A 15,959-nucleotide genomic window follows, 5' to 3' on the forward strand; every position below is an offset into this window, starting at 1 on the left:
CAACAACATAATGTAGAAAGAAGTATCATATATCGATCATTTAATTAGGTCTTTAATTAAATAATTCTCCCACTGAATTTTAAAGCTTGGTAGGAGCAAGTCATGGTTGTGGTTTTACCCACACTACTAGCTCCAAATCCAATGCAATGACATTCATGTGGGGCAAGATCCATCTTATACCTCATCTTTAATTAACTTTGGCTAATCGCCCAAGACTCGTATAATGTAGGTACACTACAAGAATTTCTGGATTTAACCACACCTAATAGACAACAGTTTTTCAAGAAACTGTTGTCTTTTTTCCATTTAACAACAATTTTATTAAAAACTGTTGTTGTTCACCATAATATTTTTTAAATAACAACAGTTTTTCAAAACACTGTTGTCTAATGTGTGTCAAAGACAACGGTTTTAAAAAACTATTGTCTTTTAGTGTTGCTTATGTGATAATATACAACAGTTTTATTAAACTGTTGTCTATTGAATGTTGTTGAATCCTAAAAACACAACAGTTTTTTTAACTTCATGAAAAAAAACCTAAATACCCACTTCTCTGTGACTCTTCAACGAACAAAAACCTATCTCCGACTCCTCCTTCGCGACTCCTCCTTCGTGACTCCTCCGTGAAAGACGCTCCTCCACTACTAGAAAAATAATTTATTATAACACTTTCTTCATGACACCTATTAAAAAGTGTCAATATAAATAAATTATAATGACACTTATAAAAACTAATTAAATTTTTAGAAAAATATCATATTAGATGGTGTATGATGACACATTTTGTAAGTGTCATGATAATTATAATCATATTAGACCTATTCCAAATCTCTTTCCACCCACGCGATCCTCCTGATCCTTTCGTTTCCTCCTTGCAGCGCCGCCCGTTTTCTTCCCTCTCCCACCCCCTTCTTTCCTTCAGCGCAGACAGGCTTCTTCCCTCTCCGCAACAACCAAGATGAGCTCAAAGGTAACCTATTTCTTATTTCTTCCCTCTCCGCAGCACCGCGCGCTGCCTCGCCAGGCGACGAGTGATAAGTAGCATTTTTATGTGATATTTTAGCTCTTATACTTAGCATTTTTATCCTCTCATTCACTTAAATCTTGCTTAATATCATAATTCATGAGTTAGGATATATTTGTGAGCTTATTATAATTATTCCCTAATTTTGACATTATTTCATGATTTTTGTAGGGAATTAAAGAGGAGTCATGGACACGAGTCGAGTCAAACCGATTGATTGAAAGCTATAGATCCAAACCCGATTCAATTTGAGAATATTTGACTCAAGTCAAATGGAGAGTTGGACTTATCTAGCTCAATCAAGAAGGGGATCATCTTCTAATGGTTTTAACTCAAATCCATACCTAAACCCACCCCACTTCTTAAAGTCCAATTTCAAAAGCTCAATTTCGTACTCTTAATGAATCGGATTGGATCCCTCTCCTTAACCCAAAATCCAAACCCGTTAAGAAACCCTTCTCCTTATTCTCTCCACGCACGACACAGTAGAACTCTCCTCTCTGCTCGCGTCTCCTTCTCGCGTCTGCTAGGGCACAGCGCCCCTTTCTCTTCTTCTTCCTTTTCTCCGGCCGGCGGCTTCTTCTCTTCCCTTGCCGCAGGCCGGCCAACTCTTCCCAACCTCCTCTTCTGCGATCTGCTCCAAGCGGCGACGGCAGCAAACGCCGGCGGCTCCTTTGAAGCGACGACCTCAACTAGGGTTTCTATTCGGCGAGGCGTTCTTCTCCGGAAAGCATCCCTCTTCACCCCTTCCTCAGTGTAGCTTCTCCTGCGGACGGCGTTCCGAAAGCAGCGGGTTCCAACAGAGGAAGCCAGCTGTCCCTTCTTCTCCGGCGAATTTCTTCTGCTTCCATCACTGAGCAGTGTTGTGGCTTCCTGCGGACAGTGTTCCGAAGGCAGGAACTCCAGCAACTTCAGTCTACAATTCCGGCAGAAGCAAGTGGCATCTCAGTGTGTCAATTTACAGTACATCACTGTTCTTTCTTAATTTTGTGTGGCTGTTGAGAGTTGTAATCAAAGGTTCTGTCATTGTGTTGCTGTCCACTGGGGCTGGTGTTCCAAATCCGGGTCTCCGTGTGACGACGGAGGTAGTCGATTGATGGTTGATCGCAGGAGAGTGGTTTGGATAGTTTAAGTTTACTTTCCTTTTGAATGTTTCATGTTCAGTTAATTTAGTTTACTTTCTTGTTCAACTTAGGTGTTCTTTTCTTATCTATGTTTGATTGTTTAGTTTTGTATTTCACTTATGCATGATTGTTAATCTTGTCTCATAGTGTGACAATGTGGTGCAAGTTTATCAATTGTGTATAACTAAGTTTTGGTTAATCGTTATTAAGGTGTTTAGTTTAATTGCTTTTGTTGTATGTGAAATGATTGTCAAGTCCGGCTAGTGTTTGGAAATATTTAAACCCAAACTATATGGTAGTTCACTCATCTAAGATTATATTTGGCAAAATATAGATTCAATAATTTTGATGTTTTCAGCATTTATTTTTGGATGTAGGTGCTGGCTTTTGAACTGCACTTGCTTGCCACAAAGCATCAGGTAATTATATAATTAGTAACCATTTGGTGATTGTTAGCATATGCGATATGATGGCTTTTCTTCAGTTCAATAGACATGTTTTTACCTACTGCTCTGTATTCCTATGTTCCTTTCTCTGTCTATGCCATGTTTTACATTGATCTTTCAATTGGCATTTGACTCAAGATTTACCCACGCATGAAATTCTGCAGTTTGTTTATATCACTTGATTATAGAAATTTGTTGAAGAGTTGTCCCGTTTTTGTTTATTTGATCTATGAATTTGTTTGCATTTGCATTATTTTCAATTCCTGAGATGTTAAACACTTCTAGTTGCTTCCTTATACATTGAAGAATGTTTTAAAACATTCTTCAACCTAGCTCTTGATTGTTAATTTTAGTCAATTATAGTGGTAATTGTTAGATCCTTTATTTATTTTAATTAATCTCTATTTGTATATTCCATTATCTAATTAATCAATGACTTATTAATCAATGGTGCTTATTTTTGTAGATGTTTCATCTGATTCCAACACCTCAGGGAGCTTTTATGTACTCAATGACATATTCCATCTCAACGTGCTCATTACAAAGATTCTAGGATACACTTGGAGGAATGATAGCTCGACCTTATCATCTGGTGTGATTTTAATTAATCTTTCAGTGAAATATTATAAATTTTTTAGATTTATTATGTCATTAAAATTTTAAATAAATATGAAATGTATTTGCAGTTGGCTATAAACGAAGATTTCTATTAGTGCATATGGAATGATACTTTCTGGATTCATTTTTATTTAAGGCATTCTTTCCTTTAATGGTCCCTTTTAGAATTTAATGTATAACTTACTCCTTAGCATCATATGGAGTGTGTGGGAATGTTTGCATTAGATTGTACCTTTTAGAATTAATGTTGCTTGATTACTGGGAAAAATAATGTTTGCATGGTTTATAATAGAAGCTTTGTATGCAGTGACATAAAATGAAAATTCTGCTTAATAAGAAATTTAAGAGCCACCATATTGTTTCAAGAGGTTACCATTTATGTTACATAGATAACGTTTTTTGCACTTCTGTTAGATGATTAGATCAAATGGTTTTTATGGTTATGTAACATTTATGCAGTGCAATTAGAATCACGCGTACAGTTTAGTTTCTAATTTGTAATATATATCTTTATTCGAATAGGTGCCCTCAAGAGTACTGGGAAGAATGCCGACAAACTAAAAAAATGGAGAGACTTTAACAAATTAAGGAGCACTAGGAGCTGCAGTCCCTCCTCTTCACCGACATCTAAGTAGAAAATCTCGTGTTATATTGTTCTACCTTTATTTTAATAGTGTTATCATTTTGTTGGTTGCTTATGAAATTTCTTCATAATGTTATAGATATTATTTTTGAATGTTAGAAAATTATATATTAAATTTTATTTTGAAATTTAGTATTTTGAATGATTTATAATATTGGAAAATTGTGTATTAATTTTTTTTTATTTTTTATCTAAAAAAGACAACGGTTTTTCACCGTTGTCGTAGATGGTTTAAAACTATTGTTGAAGACCTTGTTATTAAAGGTAGACACTCAAAGACAACGGTGAAAAATTATTGTCTTTGAAGGAAAAGACAACAGTTTTTCACCGTTGTAAAAATGTTGTCTTTGCCTTCAAAGACAACAGTTAAAAACTGTTGTCTTTGCCTTCAAAGACAACGGTTAAAAACTGTTGTCTTTGGGCACCCCTTTTAACAACACGGCCTTTAATAACAGTTCAAAATGGGCTACGACAACAGTGAAAAACCGTTGTTGTTAGGCTTTTTTCTCGTAGTGGTAGGCATCTTATACCAATTGCATTAAATGCAACTCTTGTATAACTAGATGAACAATACTATTTGTTCATTTGCCTATCTTATGAAATCCATATTATAGCTCATCTTGAGTTAGTTTTGGCTAATCGCCCAAGATTAGTATAATTTGAATTCCATCTTATGGATATGCCTCTAAGCTCTCAACCCAAGAGAGACAACTTAGTTAAGTCGCACCCAAAGTTTAATAGTCAGACATCACAATTGTCTTGTCGCACTCTAGCAAGATAAATCAAGTCACTTTGCTTTGGCAAAACCTGACTACAATTGATTGAGATAGAAATGAGTACTAAACTTTGGTAGACATATATTAAAAGGACCTAATTATGTTTAAACTAAACATGTATCGAATACAATCAAAGCACACATCACATATATGCATAAATAAAATGTGACATGGTTATAGTCCCCATAAACTGCGATCTTCTCAAGCCAATGAGAAGAGTGATAAGTCAACCTAGGTCAATGTAGCTTCTCCAAGCGCTTCCTTGGTTATCGTGTGTTGTTGTCCTTCCTTCCTTTTCACTCATCGTCTAGTAGACTAACTCCTTTCTAATTTGTACATTACAAAATCTAAAGAAACTTGAGTTACATTCTAGTGTAGTCTAAAATTACAACAAGAATGAGAAAGATGAAGGCACGACACGCAGGCCGTATTATGAATTACAACATCACACACAATCACATTGGGGTTAAAGAGCCATAACCATACACCATGTCATTTATATTCATAATATCCTTATGACATAAATTTACTATGATTTCAACAACAAATTATGAGCCCATGTTATTCACAACATTTTGGTCGAGACCACCTTGTTGCTCACAACTTCTCTTGGGTTGAAACCTTGCAAGTATATATCTATCAAATGAAATAGGTTATAACACTCGTTCATAATATGTATAAAGATGCTATATCCTCTAGTTTGTCCATATACTTACTGTTTCCTCCCCAACAGAGACAAAAACTCATAATCATGAAAACATAGCAAATCTATAATGCAAATTTCTATATCACACATATAAAAATTCTACAACTTAGTATATCCCTTCGCAAGTGGCTCTGATACCACTGTAAGGAACTAGGGCGCTAAATACGTGAAAATGCAGCGGAAAACATCTAGTTCCTCCATAAGATCCATGCGAAAGGAAACCATATACTAAGTCTTACATGAGAGGATTATACCTTTGGTGCGTGCACACGATCTCCCACAGCTAGGATCTCAGCACGATCAAGCGTTCGCACCTCTAATGGTATCCACATGAACAAGTGTCTCCATTTGTCTCACAAACTCTTAAAGTGGAGAAGAAAACTACCTTAGGTTGTGCTAGCAACCAAGAAGGTGAGTTTTGTCCAAGATGAGGAAGAAGGAAGAAGAAGAAAAGTTTTTTATCTAATGAAAATTATCATCCATAAATTTTCATTTATATTCATCTCATGAATACCAAATGGTTTTTCGCTTTCATCTTCTAATCCAATGGTTCAAAATTGACCATTTAATCCAATGGTTCAAAATTGACTATTCATCTTCCTTAGTGAACTCAAGTTCACCCAATGAGTCTAACTTATTGAACCATCACCCAATGAGTCTAACTCATTGAACCATATCAATCTAAATTGACTCCATGAACATCAATCCAAATTGGCTCTATGAATCTAATTCAAATTAGACTCAATCCAATAATTGGATCCAATTGAGTCTAACTCAATGAGTCTAATTTGGATTAGATTTAATCCAATGATCCATCATATAAATCTATCTCCAAATTAACTTATTCTTTGTGTGTGACCCAATAAGTTCTCATAACATTAGCAATGTATCCAAATCAACATTTAGATACATAAGCAATGAGTGATATCTAGCAAGGCATCATTGCTACCCAAGTGATGAGAATGTCGAGATCCGACTAAACCTTTCCATGGCTATTATCTTGTATGACTTGGTCTCTCTATCCTTGATATCTAGATTGATCAATGAGACATAGACCCTATCATCCTCTTATCAACCTTTGTGTTTCTTGATCTCTAAGTGGACACACTCAATCAAATAAGCTCAATATCTCATATTGACTCATTTATGCATGACCATGCTTTCTTGTGTCCTACTAATCAAGGGGCCTACAAATATCACTTCTGTTATATGGAAGGGATAGATCCCATCTACATCACTCGCATCCCTCCATATAAGTTATTACATATCAGTGATCGACTTTATACTCCACCCTGTTATGGGTGACGTTTGTCAATACTAAAGTATACAACGCCTTATGTAGGGAACCATAGTGACTTCGGGTCTAAGGACTATTCATACCAATACTCACATGAAAACATTTATGACACTCATATAACGATCCATGAAACATTCTCATGGAGAGTCATTCAGTATATATTCTCTAATATATACTCATGTGTCAACCTGATATCTCATATCTATAACTTATGAGATTAAGGCATCCGTTGACCTATATGCTAGTCTAAACGCATTAATATTGTCCTTGTATATTAATGCTTGACTAGGAATAGTTAAGAGTAGTGTTCTATGTATATCTATAATTTCTCACTATCAATTCAACCAATTGATATGTTATAGATAAGAACCTACTACCTAAGAACATTATTATACTTATTCATTCGACACTGATCTGAAATAAATATAATAACCAACTTTACCTTTTATTAATAATAAAATATGATACAAAATGAGCCCTTTACAATCAACTCGTAAATGGTACAAGGGCTACCACTAACAGGGTTAGGGTTCAAGTTAGAAAATAAATGAAAATCAGAATAACTTAACTCTAAAAATAATAAAGAGAACAAAACTAACTATCTCATTTTTTGCTACTTCTCTTAGAATCACTTTGTGTGTACTTGTCATATATTTTTCCTAACTTAACTCAAATTGTCATTGCATCAAAAAGGGAGAGATTGTTGGTACATTTTACACTAACGGTCTAACTAAGATTTTAATGAATAACAAGTGAGTTAGGTTAGGTGTTTTATGATCTAACTGCTTTACCAAGTGTGCAGGAATTAACGAGTCCGAATGACTAGACACCAGGCTGAAATTTAGCTAGATCCGTAGGATCGAATAGCTGGTGTGAAGTCTAGATAGGTTAATGGGCGGACCGAATATTTGGAAGGAAGTCCAGTTGGGTCTGTAGGATCGAAGAACCAGCAGAAGTCTAGTTGTGTCTGTAGGATCGGATAACTGGCATGAAGACCTGGTGGGTCAAGAGACTAGTCAACCAATAATAATTAGTAAGTAAAGGTAGGTCACTAGAGAAGAGTGACTAGGTGAGGACGTGTTTTCCGAAGAGGGAACAGTAGGCATCGGTCCAACCTAGAGTTCCAGCGAAACTTAAAGTCAGGACTGGATAGTCTGAAGGTTGTCAAAACTTATCTTTACATGATTTATTATTTGTTATTCTAACTCTGTTTTATAAGAAAACTAATATTTGTGCATGTTAGAATTTTACTAGAATCGATCGACCAAACGTCCGGATCAGTCGATCGATCCCCGGAGATCAAATCAGCTTGCAGCTAAGGCTCGACCAAGGGATCGATCGACCGAACCTCGGGATCAGTCGACCGAACAGTAGATATGTGATGACCGAGATCAGGCCGGATTGATCGGATTAGACCAGATAAGCTAGAGAGGATAGCGGGATCGATCGATCGAACGGAGGGATCGGTCGACCAAATAAAGACTTGTCCAAAGCTAAATCTAAATGGGAAGATGGACCAAATCAGGCAAGAGCAATCGACCAATCAGCATCGAGTCAAACCCTTATACGAAGATCAGTGGATCTGGATCAGGTCTAGCTCAGCTATATAAAGGGCCTCGACCAGCACTTCGAAGACACTTAAAAAAAATAAAACTTGATACTGAGCTTCTACGATTCTTCTACTGCGTCGACTATGATCTATTGCTGCTACACTACTACCCCACTATATCCGACCACTCTCGACAAGCCAACACCAATGCACGAGCCTGTTCAAATTCCTATCTTCTAAAGTGTGGGTAATGAATTTTTATTTACTGTTTACCTGTCATACTTGCAAAAAGGAAGTGTAGGTTGTTACACTGTCCTACTTTCATCTTGTATTCGATAACCTCTTCCAGGGGTATCGGAAGAGGCATTTAGTGGATTACCCATTGATAAGTCCACAGAATCTGGGTCTTGGAGTAGGAGTTATTGCAGGCTCCGGACCAAGTAGACCGATTGTGTTTGCGTACTTCCTTGTGTGTCTTTTCTGCTTCGTTGTCTAACTTAGTTTTCCACTGCATACTTTTATCTTAGTTTTAAAAAGAAAAGATAAGTTTTTCAAAACCACGTGATCCCCCCCCACATGTGACTCAATCCAACAATAACTTCCAAAATTGGAGTTCCTAACAAATTAGGAAAAAATTTCCAAAATTGAAAATTTTACATTAGATTAGGAAAATTTTCCATATCCAAAATTTTCTAATTTTTCCAAATTAAATTTCTAGACAACTTACGGTATGCAAAAAATAGAAATCTATGATATATGTCGAAACACAAGTGGTTCTGATGCGACTATTAGTGTCTATCTGCATGTATAAAAATATATTTTTAAAAAACACCTAGCAAAAGCATAATAATTTTGTAAATTATTACAACACGCTTCACACATATCCATAAGAACATTGATGTGTAGACATAATCATAGAATAAAATTTTATTTAAAAATTATATTTGTCAGATGATGTTTAATGGAAATAGCATCAACTAGCAAGCCTCACGAGACTTGCCTCAATTTGTATTCATGCCAAGATACCTTCAAGATAATTTCCCAATGCCACAAGTTGTGTTTCCACTTCAATACTAGACAAAGGAAGGAGACGACGTGATCCGAAAGAAAAACCCATAACTCGATTTGGTTCCAATGACACCAAAAGGAGTAGGCAACAAGCAACCTATATTGGCTATTGTCTGATGGTTTTTGAGGTTGCTGTCGATAGCTATGGTGGCTCCCATTTGGCTAAGCGGGTGGTGATGGGAAAAGTGGATGGCTTGAAGTCCGGCAATAGTAGGGTGGTCGATGGATGGTTAGTGGTGACGGCAACCAAGGGTGGTGGCACCCTTGGTTTCGATGGCACAAGAGAGGGAGTGGAATAAAAACTTAAAATTAATTATCTTTATTTTTCTCCTCTTTATACACCTCCATCAGGGTTTGATAAGAAAGATCAAATTCGTACCCAATAAGCTAACCCAATCCATTAGCAATAAACTTAGTTCAAAACCAAACCAACTTAGTTTAAAACCAAACTAATTTTAGCTCATAATTAAACCAAATGGATCCAACTTGTGTACAAGAGGCGTGACCCCATTAATGCTTTCAGCCTAATAAATATTTTTCATATTTTTCCTTCATCTGGTCCTACTAGACTTAATCTCTCTCGACCTAAGAATCATATTCTTAAATTTATTTTACATCTTTCGGATATACTTGTAGTGTGTCTAACCCAGTAGATTCCCGATTATGTTGGTCATTCATAATTGACCATCAATTATAAATAGATCATGAGTAACACTTAGTAGCATATTATGACTCCCATTTGGTTGAAAAATTATAGTTGATCCCAGAATAAATTCTGAACCCTTCAGTAGCTACAATTATTAGTGTATTTGTTCCTTTCACGCATCTTATACCCACTTGGTTCATGATATAGTCTATATATTAGTCTCCACTAGGCTAACTATGCCACACCTAACCCAATTAATAGTTCCTTGTTCAGTGGATTCAAATTACTCAAACATGTGCCCAAGAAGATCATCCTCTTGACATGTTTTTCTTTGGACAAAGACTTATGAGTATTAATCCTAATAAGAGGTCATAGGGTGTACGTCTCTTTTACAAAAGGAGTGGTAAATCCTCTGTGGGTTATTCAAATGCCTTCGAGCATATTGACTTATACCTAATCATCCTGTAATTATATCCCCTAGAAAATGTATAGCAAAGATGTCAAAGTATAAGTATCCATAACTAAGATGACTTGAATACCTCAAGTCTAAGGAAACTTGCACTTGAGTTGTAATGAGATTTTCATCGACATGTAAAGAACTACATAAAGTCTCATAGTAGGTCACATTTAATGAACTAGTTACCCTTAACTAGCATTCATATGTTAACTCTCAACATCCCAATATTTCCAGCAATGAGGATCGGCTGCTTGGATGAACCAAGGAGTATAACATATGTTAGTCTTATAGAATCGATGATGTCTAGTCTCATCAATTCATTGATTAGGGAAGATTTCAATATGTATATAATTACACATGATGAGATACCCACTAATTATGATTCAATCATAATTTTTCTCGTACCATGCATTATATTGTGGGCTTCATTAATTGATTTTAAGATCAAATCATATACATATAGAATATACACTCAAATAGTAAATTTTATTTATCAAATAAATAACATAATATCTAAGGTGATTCACTTAGGACACCTCTCAAATGTTACAGAGTTGTCACAAGCTTTGTAGAGGAAAGATCATGATATTGAGAATACTATTATTGGTGCAATATCCCTAGGTTAAGGTTGACCAGGTTGACTAAGCTTGATTTGGCTCAAGCTTAAGTCTTGATGTTTGGGTTTCGATGTTTGACAATACATGGAGATTGTAGATGCAATCACCCGATTGGGGAGATTGTTGATACAATTCCTCTTTGTTCAAGGACTAACAAATTTGATGTGAAGAAGAGTCAAGTAAGTCAAAGTTGACTGGATACTTGACGGAGAAAGTCCTAACTGGATGTTAGGCAAGGGAAAATCCTGGTGATTGAAGCCAGGTGAAAGATCTAGTGAGTGAAGCTAGGCAGTTGGAAAATCTTGGTGAGTGAAACCAGGTGAAATACCTAGTGAGTGAAGCCAGAAAATTAGAAAATCCTGGTGAGTGAAGTCATGTGAAAGACCTAGTGAGTGAAGCTTGGCAGGTGAAAGTCCTGGTGAGTGAAGCCAGGTAGTGGGAAAATCCTAGTGAGTGAAGCTAGGTGAAAATCCTAGTGAGTGAAGCTAGGTGAAAGTCCTGGTGAGTGAATCCAGGTAGATGGAAAGCCTTACTGAGTGAAGCTAAACAGAAGGAAAGTCCTAGTGAGTGAAGCTAGGCAGATGGAAAGACCTGGTGAGTGAAACCATACACATGCGGACACTTGGTGTTGGGAAGCCCAAGTAGGTCAAAGGATTGACTGGATACTTGGCACGAGGAAATCCAGATTCAAGGGTGTCCAAACATCTAGTGGAATTCCAAGTAGGTCATGGAGGATTGGACACTTGGTACGAGACGGTAAGTCCAAGTGGGTCATGGTTGACCGGACACTTAGCACGAGGAGAAAAGTCCAAGTGGGTCAAAGGATTGACTGGACACTTGGCGAAGAAGTCCCGGCAGGTCAAGGTTGACCAGATGTTAGGCATGAGGAGTTCTAACAAGTCACGGTTGACCGGATATTGGAATTGGGGACCCTAGACTTGAGTTAAGCAAAGCAAAGGAAAGTCAATCGATCAATCGATCGATTGAACTATGGTTCAATCAATCAGCCGATCAATTGAAGGTGTGCTGCGAAGAAGACTAGCCCAATCGATCGACCGATCGATTGGGAAGTGAAATTGCGAGCACAGAATGCTCCCCAATCATTTGGCCAATCGATTGGGCTCCCCTAGCCCAATCGATTGGGGCAAGTTTTCTCGTGCAGATGCGAGAGTACATAAGAAGGTTGAATCGATCAACTGATCGATTCAGCCTCCCCAATCGATCAGTCGATCGATTGGGATATGACCGTTGCGCAGGTAGCAAGCAATGGACGGCTGGGATGGCACGAACCTGACGTGGCAATCAATTGGGAGCATGCCCAATCTATTGGGAGCCCTAGAAGCGTGAAGTATATAGCCGTTGGCGAGCATCTTCTTCGCAACATTTCTTCCCCGATCTTATTGCGATTCTCTCTGACACTCACAGCTGGACTTTGAGCTTGGAAGAGATGTACTGTTGCACTTTCCAAAGGGTCTAGAGGTGATCTACATCAACAAGATCAAGCAAGAGAGGGTTTTTATTTATACACTTGTGTATTTTCTTCTTGTTTGAGTGTATCTTGTTGTGTGAGTCTTGTACGAGGTTTCTCCACCTCCGGTAGTTACCAAGAAGGAGTATTTTCTTAGTGTAGAGTGCTCATGTGTGCGGATCCTTGGATTAGTCACCTCATCTTGAGGTGGATACCAAGTAAATACTAGTGTTAGTATTATTTCAGTTACATTCCACTGCATATCATAATCAAGGAGCAAGCAATGAAGCGTGACGAGCTATTCACCCCCCCCCCTCCCCCCTCTAGCCACAAATCAACTCTAACAAGTGGTATCAGAACGAGGTCACTCTTCGCCGAAAGGGGCAATGAGCTAGAGGAAGAAGAAGTTGAAGCAAGTTCAAAAGTCAAAGACTTCATCAAAAGGCTCAACTTCAAATGTAATTCCAAGATGGACTTGGATTGAACACGAGGGTGCCTCCACCATTCATATCAATAAGCTTCGATTCTTTGAAATTAAGGATCAAAAATTTTCTCATGATGGAGATAGAGCAATGGTTTGATCTAATGGAAGACTTTGAAGCTCCAAAGAATTCAAATGGTAAAATTCTCAAGAAAAGCAAATGGAGTAAAGAGCAAATTCAAAGGTGCGAGGCGAACGACAAGGTAACCAAATTATTGGTTAGTCTATTGCCAAGCACAATAATTTACAAAATTGGAGAATACAAGGATGCAAATGAACTATGGAGCAAATTGGCCAAGCTTCATAAAGAACCCTCTACCGCTCCAAACCAAGAGAAATCCAAATAGGGAGAATTATTGGAGCAAGACCAAGAGGAAGAGGACTTCAAAATTGAGAGATGCTCAACTTCTGAAGAAGAAGTCCAAGAATCTTCATCTTCAACGAGGCACAATGAAAAGGGCAAAGAGGGAGCATACTCCTTGTTCAACAGAAAAGAAGATAAAGATGATAAAGCCTCCACCTCTAGGATTGAGGGGGAGTGTAGACCATCGACTCTGGAGCGAGAAGAAGTCTCTACCTCTGGATCAAGTGAAGAAGAAGAAGATGGTGCCATCCCTACACGTGAAGGTACAATTAGTTCAATTAAAAATAAAAATTATATTATATGCTTTAAGTGTAGGGAACATGGGTACTACAAGAGTAAGTGCCCTAAATTGGCCAAGAAGAAGGACTAAGTGGCACCAAAATCCAAGGAGACCGCCCCCACAACAAGGAAGAGCAAGTAGCACATTGTGTGCTTTTCTTGCAACCAAAAAGGATATTACCGGAGCCAATGTCCAAAGGGGAAGAAACCAGTCAAGCTCAAGGGAGGAAGCTCAAATCAAGGGGGAGCTCTCAAAAGCAAACCCATGGTATCATTTATTGAGAAAATTCCTTTAAATCATGGTAAAAAGCATGCTAGTTCTAATTTATATCATTTTAATGCTATTTACCATAAAAATAGGAGGCATGTTAGTGTTAAAGGAAAATATGTGGCTTATCATGCTAAAACAACTCAACCTAAGGCTAAGAAAATAAACAACAATTTAGCCAATAACTCTAAGGATTCTAGATATTTACCTAAGAAAAAGAAAAATCAAGGCTTTAGTGAAAAATCTAAGGTAAAGGGGTTATGGAAGGAAAATTAAGTCTTGAGGTCAAGACTTGATAAATTAGAGAGGGCCCTTAGAAAAATCACACTTGAAAAACAAGGGTCCAAGAACAATAACCTAGGTTTAGAACAACAAGGGTCATCCAATGGTCATAGAAGTTTGGGATACAAACCTAAAACCAAGAAGCATGTAGCCTCTTATCATAGGGTTCCATATAACTATGGAACTAACCCTAGGTCTAGTGGTGAAGTCAAAATACAAGGGAAGTGTTGCGCAGCGGGGCCAGTCAGAGGGTGCAGCGTCTGTTAAAAGAAAAACAAAACCTTTCTCTATTTTTTCAACTAAGATTAGTAGCACTATCACAATAATTATAATCTCAAAAATGAACAACTAATAAAAGGAAGAGGCAAACAGATTTAACTTGGTTACAACCTAGGAGGTTGTTAATCTAAGGCGGTTGCAAAGCTCTACTAGAAATTTCTCCTTCGTGTAGGCGGAGAAGCCTCTTACAATCTATGAAAAGCTCAGAAAATACTAAGAAATTGATTACAGTAGTTGTCCTCAAGTTTTTGTTCTATTTCCTAGCTCCAGGGGTCTTTTTATAGCTTCTGAAAATCCTATCTATAGCTTGAGGGCGCCTCCAAGGTGGATGGAGGGCGCCTCCAGCAAGGCAGCATCGGATAAAGCCTTATCCACTGCCAACGGCTACTTCGGCCAGGTCGAGGGCACCCTCCATAGGCATAGAGGGCCTCTCTTTCTTATGGAGGGTGTCCTCCGCCTGAAGATGGCGGAGGCACATGGGACGCCTCAGAGGCACCTTCAACCTCTATTGAGGGTGCCTCTAGTAGGTTTGCTCAGCTCCTTTTGCTCTCCTGCTGCTCCGATCGCCTAAGTGATTGTGGCCACTGAAATAGGGCTCACCTGAACCCAATTTTTGACCTTCTCCTCAAGAAGGCTTCAGCTCTGTCTTCTTTTCCCTCAAACGTCGTGCACGTTCTTCTCGTCCACTGGTGTACTCTTCCGTAGCATCTCGTCCCTCAGACGCACCGAGCCCGTTGGCTCTCTTATGCCATCCTTCTCGCTAGCTACATCTTCCGCTCGACTTCATGTGCTCCTATGCTTCTGCACACTTAGACACAAGGATCAAAACCAAAAAGGACCTAACCTAACTTGATTGATCACATCAAAACAACCACGGGATCCAACAATCTCCCCCTTTTTGATGTACATCAAACCAAGTTCAAGTTAGGGTAATAAAAAACAACTAGTAATAAAAGAATTTGTAAATAAAATATTTTAAGTATAAAGTGTGCAATAAAGAGACTAAGTATAAAATAAACTGATTTATCAAAATTCAGACTTATAAAATAGAGTTAGCAAAATTTTGATAAAATTCTAACTCCCCCTACTCCCTCCTAAACTTGTACCTATTCATCCCCCTTTGATCACATTAAAAAGAGGGTAAAAAAATTAAAAAATTTTGAAATTAAGTTTTAGGAAATCAAACAAATAAAAGAAATTTAAAACAATTTCTAAGTTATAAAGTTTTCAAATAATTGACAAACATTGAAAGCATTATCTTAATTAATTTCATAAGCTTATCAGTTTGTTAATTAAATATTCAATTCAATAATCGACTTCCAGACTGTGGTGAGACACTAGGCCTTTTTGGTTATTGGATCATCAACCACTTTAGACAAAGCCTTTTAAAGAATTTAAACATTTAATTTTTCTGAAAGCATTAAATCCAAGAAAAAAATATTTAATCTAAGTAAGACATTAGAACCCAATATAGGTTTCTTCCTACTGGGTTAACTAAGAATTTGGGGGGTACATATTCTTTGGGAATTTTTCTAAGTTGTCCATGGTGATGTCTAATATACCAATT

The 15,959-nt window shown here is 37.5% G+C and overlaps 1 long non-coding RNA gene across 1 annotated transcript; it reads left to right on the forward strand.

The window, feature by feature from the left end:
• Positions 1-1,523: 1,523 nt before the first annotated feature.
• On the forward strand, positions 1,524-3,163 carry LOC121973228. Its single transcript, XR_006109430.1, has 3 exons — positions 1,524-2,109; positions 2,526-2,567; positions 3,061-3,163. It is a non-coding gene; the product is annotated as an uncharacterized LOC121973228 (long non-coding RNA).
• Positions 3,164-15,959: the final 12,796 nt, after the last annotated feature.

The sequence above is a fragment of the Zingiber officinale genome, chromosome 4A, assembly GCF_018446385.1.
Source record: "Zingiber officinale cultivar Zhangliang chromosome 4A, Zo_v1.1, whole genome shotgun sequence".
In the NCBI taxonomy this organism is placed as follows: Eukaryota; Viridiplantae; Streptophyta; class Magnoliopsida; order Zingiberales; family Zingiberaceae; genus Zingiber; species Zingiber officinale.